This window comes from Zingiber officinale, chromosome 11B (assembly GCF_018446385.1).
Source record: "Zingiber officinale cultivar Zhangliang chromosome 11B, Zo_v1.1, whole genome shotgun sequence".
NCBI lineage: Eukaryota > Viridiplantae > Streptophyta > Magnoliopsida > Zingiberales > Zingiberaceae > Zingiber > Zingiber officinale.
Window position 1 is genome coordinate 10,070,327 of NC_056007.1, and position 13,647 is coordinate 10,083,973.

Below are 13,647 nucleotides of genomic sequence, written 5' to 3' on the forward strand. Positions count from 1 at the left end.
CTGAGCGGACTAGGATCTCAGCTCGGGAGGAGGAGAATTGAAACAACACCAATCGGGGAGATATTGGAATAATCACCGGAGGGCCGACCGGTAGTGATTCGAATTGAGTGAGGAAGTTCTGTTGGTGCGAAAAGCATCCGACGATCGAACTTGGGTTTTAATTATGTCAAAGGATCCAAAGTTAAGTTGTCTTGTTATCTATCAAGGTTGATTGAGCTTGTAGGAAAAGTCCTAAGTGTTCTTAGGAAAAAGTCCTAATGGATTCTAGGCAGGTGGAAAATCCTAGGGTGTGGTAACCCTAGGTCCTAGGGGGTGGTATCCCTAGGTGATGGAAAGTCCTAGTTGCGGTTAGGCAGGTGGAAAACCCTAGGGGGTGGTAACCCTAGGCTGTGGAAAATCCTAGGGGGTGGTAACCCTAGGTTGTAGGGGGTGGTAATCCTAAGCTATGGAAAACCCTAGGGGGTGGTAACCCTAGGGGGTGTTAACCCTAGGCAGAAAGTCCAGTCGGTCTGGAGGACCGATCTTGCAACAGGTAATCTCTCCTGAGAGGAGTAGGTGAGGACACGTTTCCTGGTGAGGGAATAGTAGGTGTTGATTCGACCTAGGGTTTCCGAAGAAAATCCAAAGTCAGAACTGGATAGTCTCAAGTTTTTCAAAGTTATTCATTTACATATTATCTGTTATGTGCTAACTCTGTTTTGTAGGAGCCTAACATTTTGTGCAGTGTTAGATTCGATCTTGATCGATCGACCAAACCTTTGGATCGGTTGATCGAATACCAGTACAGCAGACCAAGTCGATGGAGGGATCAACCAACCAAACCTGGGGATCGGTTGACCGAACCAAGGATAAGTCGTGACCTAGTTGAGCCGGGTGGATCGGATCAGATAGACCAACAAGGTCAGAGGGATTGGTCGACCGAACTGTAGGATCAGTCGACTGAACGAAGACTTATCCAAGCGGTAGAAGCATGTGGACGAGAAGTGGGTAGGTTCTGAGGGTTCGATCGGCCGAACACCCGGATCGGCCGACCGATCATAGTCGGGTCAAAGACTGATCCCGAGATCAGTGGATCTGGATCAAGTCTACCTTGACTATAAAAGGAGGGTCGACCAACAGCTTCGAGAACAACACTTTCTGAGATCAAGAACGAACAACTATGCGCACTCCAGTAACATCTAAACGTTGCTCCGATAACGATCAAGTTAGAAGATAGATTTCATGAAGTCGTTGGTAACAAGTTGTATTTCATATTTGTAAAGCTTCATACTTGTATTATTCCTTTGTAAAGCTTTCCGAGTTGATAGTGAATTGCCCAACGAAAGCGATCAACGATTACAGGCCTTAGAGTAGGAATCGCCACAGGCTCCGAACCAAGTAAAAGAAATTATGTTAGCGATTGCCTTTGGTTCTTTCTTTATTTCCGCTGTGTATTTACTTTGTGTTTTCCAAAATAAGTGAAAAAACAACACGTGCTATTCACCCCTTCTAGCACGTCTACAATCCTACAATTGGTATCAGAGTAAGGTCGCTATGAATTGGTGAAACCATCAATCGAGCAGAGGGGGCTCTTTTTGAAAAACAGAATTATATACCATTTTTACTTAAAAAAGATTCTTACGCCTTTCATTTTTTCCCTCTAAAATGATTTTGAAAAATTCATTTTCATCTTTTCACTATTAGTTAATATTAGCAAAATATCCAAGTTACCAAAATCTGTAATAATATTTTTTATTAATATTTTATTATTTTTCCCAAATTAGTAAATTGATATTTTTATTTTTCTCCGACACTACTAATCCAAGACTAAGACTTGGAACATTTGTTATTATTTTTGTTGTGTGCGAGATTCTTGTTTTAATGACCCACCAAGAAGGCTACAACACAGCTCGTTCACCTCTTTTCTCCAGTGAAGACTTCAGCTACTAGAAGGGCAGAATGGAGTACTATCTGAAAACAGAGGTAGAGATGTGGATCATCATTCAAACGAGCTTCTCCCTACCAGTCAACAACACTGGAGCACTTGCCCCCTGCGACAAATGGGATGCACCAATTCACAAGAAAATTTAAGCCAATGCAAAAGCAAAACAAACTCTTCAATACGGTCTAACCAAAGAAGAGCTAAACCGGGTTGGTCTCTTCAACAGTGCATAGGAGTTGTGGAAAAAATTGATCGAGTTGCACGAGGGCATCTCCATACTAAGGTAAGTAAAAGGGATTTAATTTTAAATAAATTATATAATGTAAAAATGCATGAAGGTGAGTCAGCGAGTCAGCTACATGCTCGCATACAAGACCTTCTCAACGGTCTCCACGCAATCGATCAAAAGGTAGAGAACCGTGATGTCATAAGGAATGCACTGAACGCCTTTCCGCGGAATCCATTGTGGGCATCAATGGTAGATGCTTACAAGGTATCCAAGGGTCTCTCGACAATTAGGTTAGACGAATTATTTTTAGAATTTGAGTTACACGACCAGACTAATGCATTGCTAGGTGAGAAAGGTATTTCTTTGATTGCGGGTACAAGTAGAACAAGAGAACCAAAAATCAAGCGTTGAACCGAACCTGAATCTGAAGACGAATCGGATCTCGAAGACAAAATCACTGTTGGTGCGGTTAGCACTAACGCTCTAACCCAGGTTTTGATGAATGACAAAATAGGTTAAGTTAGTTTTGTTGTTAATCTAACACTCTGATTGAGTATGCAGGAGAAGCCCAGACAGGTCGACGGGCTGACCAGATGTCTGGCACGAAGCCCAGCTAGGTCAACGGGTCAACCGGATAACTGGCACAAAGTCCAAACGGGTCGACGGGCTGACCGGACGTTTGGCACGAAGTCCAGCTAGGTCGATGGGATGACCGGATAGCTGGTGAGAAGTCCAAACGGGTCGACAGGCTGACCGGACGTTTGGCACGAAGTCCAGCTAGGTCGACGGGCTGACCGGATAGCTGGCGAGAAGTCCAGACGGGTCGAAGGGCTGACCGGACGTCTGGCAGGTAAGTAAAGGTAAGTCACTGGAGGAGAGTGACTGTGAGGATGCGTCCCAGTTAAGGGACAGTAGGCGTCGGTCCAGCTTAGGTCCATTTTGGATCCCTAAATTGAGACCCTGACTAGGTTCTGGTCTCGGGAAGACATGACCTAAATCATAAGTCTATATAAACTGTTTATGCATATATTTTTATAACTCTATATTGTAGATACAAATGTAGAGCTTCGAATTCTTCACGCATAACAACTGACAGAGCTTGATTCTGAGTTCGGAGTCAAAAGTTATGACCCTCGGAAGATTATTGTGTCAAACAAGTAGTTGGACGCGCCTGGGATCAGCCAGATTCGAACTCTCCTCATCTGATCCGAATTTTTGGGATCTGATAAGCTCTGGAGACTCCTCTAAAGGGCTATAAAAGGAGGGGTCGAGCAAGCTTCAAATATAGAACCCTCATACGTGCTTTAACGTATCCAAACGACTTTCCGGCTGCTCTGGGCTCCTGCTACGAAGCTGCTGCGCTTGACGACTACTCCGAGGAGTTACGATCGCGCCCGACAGACAGACATCAACACAAAGTGCTTCATCTTTTGATCCTTAAAAGTGTTGGTAAAATTTCCTTTATTGTACTTAATTATTATAAAAGGCAAGTGCAGTGTGTTGCACTTGGCTTCATTCTTATTAATGTACTCGATTCTCTCTTCCGGGGGTACCGGAAGAGGTTTTTAGTGGATTGCCCATCGATAGGTCCGCGGGACCTGGGCCTTGGAGTAGGAGTCGCCGAAGGCTCCGAACCAAGTAAAAACCGCCTGTGTTATTTTTGGTGTTGTTTTTCGTATTTACTTTCCGCTGCGTACACTCGTGTTTTAAAAATCGAAAAGAAGTGTTTTTCAAAACCACGTGATTCACCCCCCCCCCCTCTCACGTGCGTCACGATCCAACAATCACCACCGAACTAGTCAAATTAGTTCGGAAAGCACTAAAGAAGAAGAAGGTGACTTAATCAAACTCGAAGACTAAGTCTGGAGTTATCTGCTACGACTGTAATAAGAAGGGACACTACAAGCCTGACTATTCAAATCCGAAGCAAGGAAAAAAGGAAGGCGTTGAAGGCAACATGAGACGAGTCATCAGGAGAGGCGGACGAAGAAGAACACAAGCAAACAAGCTTCCTCACTCTATCGGTACAAGAGTACGTTGCTGAAACCGACTCCGAGCCTGAAACCGAGAGAGAATCAAAAACTGAGTCTGAGAGAAGCCACAGATCTATATCCGTTTCTGAAGGGCCAAACATCACTGTAAGATATTCTCAAGTAGATAAATTGTATAATTTAATTAACTATTTAATGTGCAAATTAGCGAAGTTAAATATCCAAGTCAAGTCACTCCAAAATGAGGCAATAGCCGTTAAGAAAGTGACTAGCCCAAACTCCTTAACTGAACCTATTCAAACTGGAACTTTAACTCAGGTTCAACAACTTGAGAAATAAAATTACAGTCTGAAAGATCAAGTCAAGGAACTTAAGGGAACATTGGAATGGTTCACCTTGGGTTCTAAGAATCTTGATTTGATTCTTGGGAAGCAAAAGGTCGTATACAATAGATTTGGACTTGGATACAAGACTAAATACAAATTCAAATCATACTTATCTCTTGTCAACCGAACAAATAGAAAAACAGTCCAAGCATGGGTCCCAAAGTTTAACTTGATTAATCAAGTGGGACTTGGTCAATATTGGATCCCCAAGGATCAGATTCATTACCTTGATAGACCCTATTGAGGCTATGATCTAAGGGGAGCCAATAGAAAGACCATCCTCATTAGATAAAATTGTTTGATATCTGTTTTACTGCTTTCACTATACATGCTTAGATTAGGATAGAAAAGGACTTAGGCTTGATTCACACTTGACTAGTTAGATCAAGGAGTTTCAGAAAGGAAATTAAATATCCAATTTCTTTGAAAGATTTTGTCTAGAACTGGTGGATGCTCCCAAACCGAAGAATGCCTAATGCCTCACCATAGCCTGGAAGTCAATCATTGAAATAAATATTTAATTGACTAACTATAAAATCTTAGTCTAACTCAATTGTAAATCAATCCTTAAATTGAAATTTAAATTGAACATTAAATTAACCATCTCACAAAACTATTAAAGTTTCCTGATTGAAAATCTAGAAAATGGTGAGATAGTCCAAGGTTTAAAATATAAAGTAGTTAACCAAACCCAAATTAATTAAACTCAATTAAGTTAATTAAAATTAATTCAATTAAGTTAACTTAATTAATTTCAAAATCTTAATTTCAAATTATAATTATTTTCAAATCATAATTAAATCAAAATTACTTTCAAATCATAATTAAATTATAATTATTTTCAAATCATAATTAATTTCAAAAAGTTAATTAGTTTCAAATCATAATTAATTTTAAAAGTATAATTAATATCAATCTTTAATCAAAGTAAATTATTTTCAAATGATTTAATTTTTAAAATATTAATTATAATTATTTTTAAATATTATTTAAAAAATTTAAAATTTAATTATTCAAACGTATATGTTTTTAAATTCAAACTTAATTATCCTGAAACTCAAATTTAAAATACTTTTGTCTTCAACATTTTGAAATCATTCAAAATTCAAACTTATACTTTACTTTTAAAATCTAAATTTAACTTAAATTATTTTTGAAATATACTTCAATATCATAAATATTTTTCAAAGTTAAAGATAAAATCAAATTAACTTAATTCTGTTTCACATACACTCATAAGCTAAACATGGTTGATAACCTAGAAGGGATGAGATGAAAAATTAAAAAAATAAATAATAACTTTTTTATTTATTTACATGATTGGACTCTAGGATTCCCAAACAAAAATCACTTAATTAAATTTTTGACATTAATTAAGGGGGAGTGAAAGGAAGGTTAAGACATTAATTTTTATTGATTTAAACATTATTTTTAAAAGTTAAACTTTTCAAAAGTTCAAAATATTTCTAGAAGAGGAAGTTTAATTTTTTTTAAAACTATTTTTGAAAATAAAAATAAATTATTTTTTGAAAAGACAGAAACTAAGTTTTTTTAAAGAAATCATTTACTTAGCTAAGTATTTTTATCAAAATATTTTTAAAGATAAGTTTTTATCAAAATATTTTTAAATGCTAAGTTTTTATCAAAATATTCTTAAAACTAAGTATTTATCAAAATATTTTTAAAACTAAATATTTTTATCAATTTTTTTTAAAGCTATGTACTTAACTCAGTTTTTAGCAAATTTTTTAAACTAAGCTTTAATCAAAATCCTTTTTAAATTGAGTACTTTTAACAAAGTCTTTTTTTTAAAAAAAAAAACCTCTATAAAGCTAAGTATTAAAGCTAAGTTTTTATCAACTTCTTTTGAAAGCTAAGTACTTGACAAAGTTTTTCAAAGAGTTTAGCTAAGTGTTTGTCCAAACAATTATTTTCAAAGCTAAAATTTAGCTAAGTTTTTTTTCCAGCTAGGTAATTTTCAAATCTTAAGTCTAACTAAGTTTTTGTTGAAAAAGCTAAGTATTTTCAAAGAATTTCTAATTTAGCTAAGTGTTTTTCAAAAAAATTATTTTCAAAGCTAAGTTTAGCTAAGTGCTACCCTTCAGGGGGAGCTTCAAATTAAACAAAGTAAAACATCTTTTGTCAAAAAACCTTCTCTTCTTTTTGATATATGTCAAAGGGGTAGAGAAAGGTTAAAAGTTAAGAGTTAAATATAATTTTTATGAAAGGGGGGCATAAGGGAGTTTTTTTACAAATTATTGTATTTATGCTCATACTTAAATTCCTTTATTTATTGTTATATTTTACTTAACTTTGAACCATGTTGCCATAATCAAAAAGGGAGAGATTGTTGGTACGGGAAGCATCCAACGATCGAACCTGGGTTTTGATTATGTCAAAGGGTCCAAAGTTAAGTTATCTTGTTATCTAACAAGGTTGATTGAGCTTGCAGGAAAAATCCTAAGTGTTCTTAGGCAAAAGTTTTAGTGGATTCTAGGCAGGTGGAAAACCCTAGGATGTGGTAACCCTAGGTCCTAGGGGGTAGTAACCCTAGGTGATGGAAAGTCCTAGCTACAATTAAGTAGGTGAAAACCCCTAGAGGATGGTAACCCTAGGTCCTACGAGGTGGTAACCCTAAGCTGTGAAAAATCCTAGCGGGTGGTAACCTTAGGCTATGGAAAACCCTAGGGGGTGGTAACCCTAGGCAGAAAGCCCAGCCGGTTTGGAGGATCGATTTGGCAACAGGTAATCTCTCTTGAAAGGAGTAGGTGAGGACGTGTTCCCCGGTGAGGGAATAGTAGGCGTCGATTCGATCTAGAATTTTTGAAGGAAATCTGAAGTTAGAATCGGACAGTTCGAAGGCTGTCAAAGTTATTCATTTATATATTATCTGCTATGTGCTAACTCTATTTTGTAGGAGACTAACATTTTGTGCAGGGTTAGATTCGATCTTGATCGGTCGACTGAACCTTTAGATCGGTTGACCGACCACCAGTACAGCAGACCGAGTTCGATGGAGGGATCGATCGACCGAACTTGGGGATCAGTCGACCGAACTTGAGGATCGGTCGACCGAACTTGGGGATCGGTCGACCGAACCTGGGGATTAGTTGACTGAATCGAGGATAAGTCATGACCTAGTCGAGTAGGGTGGATCGGATCAGATAGACCAATTAGGTTAGAGGGATTGGTCGACCGAACTGTAGGATTAGTCGACCAAACGAAGACTTATCCAGGCGGCAGAAGCATGTGGATGAGAAGTTGGCTAGGTTCAGATGGTTCGATCGATCGAACACCTGGATCGGTCGACCGATCACAATCAGGTTAAAGACTGATCCCGAGATCATTGGATCTAGATCAGGTCTACCTCAGCTATAAAGGAGGGTCGACCAGCAGCTTCGAGAACAACACTTTCTGAGATCAAGAACGAACAATTACACACACTTCGACAACATCTAAACGTTGCTCCAATGACGATCAAGCCAGAAGTTAGATTTTATCAAGTCGCTGGTAACAAGTTGTATTTCATATTTGTAAAGCTTCATACCTATATTATTCCTTTATAAAGGTTTCCGAACTGATAGTGAATTGCCCAACGAAAGCGATCAACGATCGCGGGCCTTGGAGTAGGAGTCGTCACAGGCTCCGAACCAAGTAAAAGAAATTGTGTTAGCGATTGCCTTTGGTTCTTTCTTTATTTCCGCTGTGTATTTACTTTGTGTATTCCAAAACAAGTGAAAAAGAAACACTGCTATTCACCCCCTCCCCTCCTCTAGCACGTATATGATCCTACAAGTTGCACTCCCAACGCCTAAACATACATGCTATCGGATGCAGCAATGAGATGGCCAAGGGGCCTGAGATCAATTTCAGCCCCTAAGACTTGGAGAGAGTGGAGATCCCTCACGATGATGCCCTGATCATCCAAGCGATAATATCTAATTATACTATTCATTGAACATTTATTGATATAGGAAGCTCGGTGAATATTATATTCAATAAGGTGTTCGACTAACTACAAATTGATCGAAGTGAATTACAACCAATGACGATCCCACTCTACGGGTTCATAGGTAATATAATGAAGTATTGCCGATCGGCTAGGCTCGGTTGGCCATATCGCTCAGAGAGGAGCTGCTCAAGAGGACAAGGACCACAAACTTCATTGTGGTATATGTGTCATTCACCTACAATGTTATATTGGGTTGACCAACCCTTAACGAGTTTTGAGCGGTGGTGTCCACTTTCTGCCAGAAGATCAAGTTTCTAGTGGACAACAAGGTGGGCGAAGTTAAAGGCGATCAGTTGATCATTCGGTGATGCTACATCGAGATAGTCAAGTTCGAAGCAAGAGCCGTGTGAAAGGCCCCATGTATGGAAGTGAAAGCCATCAGGGAAGAACCTCCCGCGCTGATCTACGAGGAAAGGGAGGAAGTCTAGATTTATCCTAGCCGATCGAAAGCCACCACTTTCATTGCTGCCGACCTGATAGAGGAGAAGAAGGTAGAGCTGGTCACCTGCCCTAGGCGAAATCACGACGTGTTCACTTGGTCAACTCACGAGCTCCCGGGCATCTCGCCAAGTGTAGCTTAGCATGAGCTTCATGTCCGACTAGACGCTCGGCCTGTGAAACAGAGGAAGATGGACTTCAGTGTAGAGAAGAACTAGATCATCTGGGCGAAGCAAGAAAAACTTCTTAAAGTCGGTCACATTCGCGAGGTTCACTTTACCAGCTGGCTCGCCAACTTCGTGCTGGTCTCCAAGTCGAGCAATAAATGGTGAGTCTGCATTGACTTTCGTGATCTGAACAAGGCTTGCTCGAAGGACTTCTATCTCTTGCCCAGGATAGACCATATGGTGGACTCCACGACGGGTTGCAAGCTGATCTGCATGCTCAACACATATCAAGGTTACCACCAAATGCTGGTTGCCCGGGAGGATCAAGAGAAGGTCAGCTTCATCACTGCCGACGAAACTTATTACTACAATGTCTTGCCGTTCGGATTGAAGAATGCTGGTGCCACCTACTAGAGACTGATGAACAAGGTATTCCGACGATAGATCGACCGCAACATGGAGGTATATGTCAATGACATATTAATAAAATCTCTCCAAACTGTTGACCTTTGTGCGAACATCGAAGAAACCTGCCGAACATGAGGGCGTATGGAATAAAGCTGAACCCAAACAAGTTCCTATTCGGTATAAAGAGTGGCCGCTTCATCGGATACATTGTCACTAAATAAGGAATCGAGGTGAATTCGAGCAAGGTGAAGGCGTTATAAGACATGCCCCCGCCCTACAACTTGAAGGAGGCTTAATGGTTGATCGGACAGATTACTGCACTATCTGGATTCATCTCCAAATCGTCCAACCAGAGTAATTCGTTCTTTAAGATCTTACGCTGAGTGACTAAGTTCCAGTGGGACGTGAAATGCAATTGTCCATGTCGCTAGACTATTGGGCCATAAATAATGAAGCCGAGTACGAGACCCTAATAGTCGGCTTGTAGGTGGCTCAGCATGTCAGAGCTACAAAAGTCCTCATCCACTCAGATTCTCAGCTAGCTGCTCAGCAGCTATTAGCGATGTTCGAAATAAGCAACTCCTAACTTACCTATATGAAGAAGCATTCGAGAAATTGAGGGCAAGCTTCCAAGAAGTTATTATACAGAAGATCCCCCGACCAGACAACTAGGACACGGACGAGCTGGCTAAGTTAGCCAGTTTCATTATCGTCGGTCGTGATAAGCCAGCCAATCGAGCAGGTCTCACTCGTGGCACACATCGATAAGATGGATGGAATAACCTTTTCGAGTGATTGGGGAACCTCATTGATAGAGTTCCTCCAATCGGGTAGCACTCTAGTCGATAAGGATGAAGCTAGCTTGTTGAAAAAGAGGGTCGGACGATTCACGCTGATCGGAGACTAGATATATAAAAGAGCTTTCTCAAGACCGTCGCTCAAGTGTGTCGGATCGGAGGACGTCGAGTACATCCTTCAAGAAGTGCATCAAGGCTCCTGCGGAAGTTACTCGGGCGGCAGATCACTGGCCTAAAAGATCTTGTTGGAAGGATATTTTTAGCCCACGCTACAAGATGATGCCACTTGGGCAGTGGCCACTTGCTTGTCGTGTCAGAAATATCACAACATCCAGCACCGACCGACCGAGGAGATGAAGGCATCCACGGTGTCTTGTCCATTCGACCAATGGGACATGGATATCGTTGGATTATTTCCAATGGTGACCGGGCAATGAAGATTTCTACTCGTCACAGTAGACTACTTTTCAAAGTAGGTGGGGGTCAAACCGCTAGCTAAGATAACTTAACATATGGTTATTAAATTCATATGGCAGAATATCCTATGTCGGTTCGGCATCCCTCGCCAGCTCATCTCGGATAACGAGAGGTAATTCGTCGGATGGAGACTCAAGGAGTGGTACGAGGGCTACGATATTGTGCAGACTTTCACCTTAGTGGCCTACCCTCAGAGCAAAGGCCAGGCGGAAGTCACCAACTGGGAGATTCTTAGAGGGTTATGGGCTCGGTTCGACCATGCTAGAGGTAGCTGGGTCAATGAACTCCCCAACGTCTTGTGGGCAAATCGCACCACACCAAGAGAGGCGACCGGCGTCACACCGTCTTATCTGGTGTATAGAGGAGAAGTTGTAGTTCTAGTGGAGGTCGGAGTAGAGCCCGATCGGGTATAACTTTACGAGGAGGAGAACACTGAGTGGAGACTCATGAAACTCGACTTGGTGGAAGAAGCGCAGGATAAGGCAGTCGTCGGCTGATAGCGTACAGGCAGCAAATGAGGAAAAACTATAATCGGAGGGTGATCCCAAGGTCATTCCAGGTCGGCGACCTGGTGTGAAAAAGAATAAAGTCGGTCGGTGATGTCACTAAGCTAGAGGCTCTCTGGGAAGACCTTTCAAAATCATTCAGAAGCTCCTCTTGGGAGCCTACTAGCTACAGGACAAAGTTAGGAGAAAGCTCAAGTGGCCCTAGAGCGCGAACTATCTCCAGCCTTATAGGGTCGGGTGAGAGATGCATGGTTAAATCCAGATATACTTGTATAAGTGTGTGTCTTATGAATGCATGAAGACAATGAATAAAAATTCAAAGTGTTCCGGACTCTTATGTCATTCGGCCAAGTTAAAAGTCGAGTGATGACTATAAATCCTAGTCTACGTCAATAGTCGAGCGGCAACTATAAACCCTTGTCTTTGTTAACAGTCAAGTGGTGACTATAAACCCTATTCTACGTCAACAATTGAGTGACGACTATAAACCCCTATCTTCGTCAATAGTCGAGCGACGACTATAAAATATTATCTTCGTCAACAGTCGAGCGACAACTATAAACCCTAGTTTACGTTAACAATTGAGCGGCGACTATAAACCCTCGTCTATGCCTTCAACAGCCAAGCGACGGCTATAAACTTGAGTCTACGATGAATAACAGCCGAGCAACAACTCTAAAACCAAGTCGGCAATGAACAAGGCCAAGTGGCTTTTTAAAAGCCATAAGGTAAAGTTAATAGGTTGAGTAGTGACCGAAGTAGGGACACATCGCTATGATATAGCCATTCGGCTTAGGCTGGAATGAGCATGTGGAAGTCTTTGAGAGTATCTACACCGACGATTGGGAAAGTGGAGAACTATAATTTGAAAAACTTTATAAAAAGCTAAGTGGTGCGCAACCCCGCTTGAGCTGAACGACGACGCTTTCTTTAAGCACTTGCAAAACTTAACAAAGTGAGTAAACGTCGAACGACGAGTCATCAACGAGCACTTGCACAGTCTGACAGAAAGATGAAATGTCGAACGGCGATGCATTCATTTACACTTAGAAAATTTTTCTACATCTGAAAAAAATACAGAAGGCAGCCCAAGAAGGCAAAAATGAAGATTACTCGAGATAGTCGAGCATGTTATTGGGGAGCGACTATGTCAGCTTCTCCCGGTTAATAACCTTGTTGGTCAGCATGGAAGGGAGATAGCCGTCGTCCTTCAGCTGGTCAAGAGTACCATCAATTCCAAAATTGAAGAGGCAGAGCACTCGATCCGTGAACCGATCGTTGAAGGCGTCTGAGCGGAGATAATCCTTCTTGAGGATTTTAAACTGACCAGACTCTATATCTTGATAAATTTAGAGGGCCGATCGAGATGCCTCCAACTTGGACTTCAACGATTCTAAGTCAACAATCTTGACGGTGAACTGGACCTTCACCACAGCTTGCTCTGCTGATCAACTCTCCCTCTCGGAAATCAGCGCAGCCTCAGCCTCCTTAAGATTCTGAGCCAAGACCCGAGCCTCTCTATTCTTGATATCTAGGTCCTCAATGGCTCAGAGCTTCCGAGTGTTGGCGGAATTGATCTTCGATTCAAAGGAGCTAGCCTGCTTGTTGAGCCTCGCCAGTTTCAAAGCCTGCTCGACACTCTTAGCCTTCTCCGCTTGCAGTAGCTCGGTGCTATTCTGCAGATCAACCTTCAGTTGGGTCGTCTCAGTAGTCAGCTGCTCCGTACGCGCCCAAGCAACCTCTGGTTGGCCGCTCAGAGCATGCAGCTATTGGAGTTCATGCTCTAGAAAGGCTAGCCTTTGGTGCATGGCCAGGCTCTCGACCCAATACTATAGCGACACTGAGATTGTAAGTGCTGAATAGATAAATGCAAGTAAATATAAAGGCAAAATACATACCCCAGTGGCCATTTGGGTATGGTTGTTCGCGAGCTCCCCCGGTGAGATGATTGTTGCCGGGCCCTGGCATCATCCCATACTTGTGCTAGTGACCCTTGAATTCAAATCTAGTGCATGGGGGTACGGGACGCAGCGTCGTCCAGGCTGTGCCATTCATCAGTGTGCAAATGGATGATGGCCATTATTTACCTCTAGCGGCTCGGATTGGAAGGCTCAGAAGTCACTCTCCCCCTAGACTTAGACATCGGAGACGGCCAGATGTTGGATACTTGTGTGGCCGGCGAGAATTCTGGTGGCATGAAGGCGATCGACGGTGAGGACAGTGAAGTATAGTCCTCGACAGCAGCCCAGATAGCCAGAGTGTCTGGTCAGAGGATAGTGAAGTATGTTGTCTGCAGCTCCCTACTTTGGAAGAGC